The sequence below is a fragment of the Chelonoidis abingdonii genome, chromosome 13 (genome assembly GCF_003597395.2).
Source record: "Chelonoidis abingdonii isolate Lonesome George chromosome 13, CheloAbing_2.0, whole genome shotgun sequence".
NCBI lineage: Eukaryota > Metazoa > Chordata > Testudines > Testudinidae > Chelonoidis > Chelonoidis abingdonii.
The window spans coordinates 20,111,148-20,112,353 of record NC_133781.1 but is presented as its reverse complement, the minus strand read 5'-3'; the positions used below and the strand labels follow the sequence as shown (position 1 = coordinate 20,112,353).

The 1,206-nt window shown below is 48.3% G+C and overlaps 1 protein-coding gene across 5 annotated transcripts in view; it reads left to right on the top strand.

Moving 5' to 3' along the window:
• The window catches only part of LOC116827534 (ankyrin repeat domain-containing protein 40-like), a 13,713-nt gene that overhangs the window by 1,372 nt on the left and 11,135 nt on the right, over positions 1–1,206 (top strand). The gene's annotated exons all lie outside the window — the stretch shown is intronic.

The following is a 1,206-nucleotide window of genomic DNA, read 5'->3' as shown; positions in this document are numbered from 1 at the left end:
TCCTGTGCCACCTCCTCCTCCCCAGCTGGGACAGCTCAGCCGGTCACCCCCCGCCAGGTTTCTGCTGGGGCTGGGTAGCGCTGCCTAAGGCAGGGGCTGTATGAGAGGAGGAGCTGGCAGGCCGAGGGCTGGTGTGTGTGTGTGGAGCCCCCATCCCTGTTGGTATCAGAGGAGGAGTTTGTGCTGGTGCCCTTGTTCTAAGTCTCTCTGACCCGCCCTGCTCTCCCGCCCCAGAAGTGGCTGCATAACTCTTGCTAACATTTGTACAGTGCCTTGGCATCATTGCGGATGAAAGGCTCAGTGCTGGGAAATCCTGGGAACCTCACGTCAGTGCTCTGTGCCTTGGTTTCCCCGTCTGTAAAATGGGATAATTACATTGATCTCCTTTGTAGCGTGCTTTGAGACCTAGCCACAAAAAGTGCTATATAGGAGCTAAGCCTTATTATTAACAAAAGTGAGAATTCATGTAGCCTGTAAGCTTGGCACCACGCTTTATTCACTGATTGTGTTAACGTGGTAGTACCCTGATTTGTAGTACCAGGGCTTGGCTTTTCTGTGTAGATGGGACCAAACTGACTTACAGCATGTTACTGAAACATGGTAAAGCCCTTGGCCAACATTTTCAGAAGTTTAACCCTAACTTGGGGTCCCAAAGTCCTTATTTAGGTGTCCAAGTCAGTAGTTGGATTTTTCAAAAGTGCTGATCACCCTGCATCTCCCATTGACTTTGTTGAGAGCTGCTTGATGCACTGTACTATTGGAAAAAAAACTGACAGTTTTTAGTGGAGAAGGGCATAAGAAGACTTAATAGTTGGGAGCTGAAGTACAAATTTTTAACAGTGCAGGTGATTTATAGACTCATAGACTTTAAGGTCAGAAGGGACAATTATGATCATCTAGTCCGACCTTCTGCACAATGCAGGCCACAGAATCTCACCCATCCACTTCAGTGACAAACCCCTAACCTATGTCTGAGTTATTCAAGTTCTCAAATTGTGGTTTGAAGACCTCAAGCTGTAGAGAATCCTCCAGCAAGTGATCCGTGTCCCATGCTGCAGAGGAAGGTGAAAAACCTCCAGGGCCTCTGCCAATCTGCCCTGGAGGAAAATTTCTTCCCGACCCCAAATATGGCGATCAGTTAAACCCTGAGCATGTGGGCAAGACTCACCAGCCAGCACCCAGGAAAGAATTCTCTGTAGTAACTCA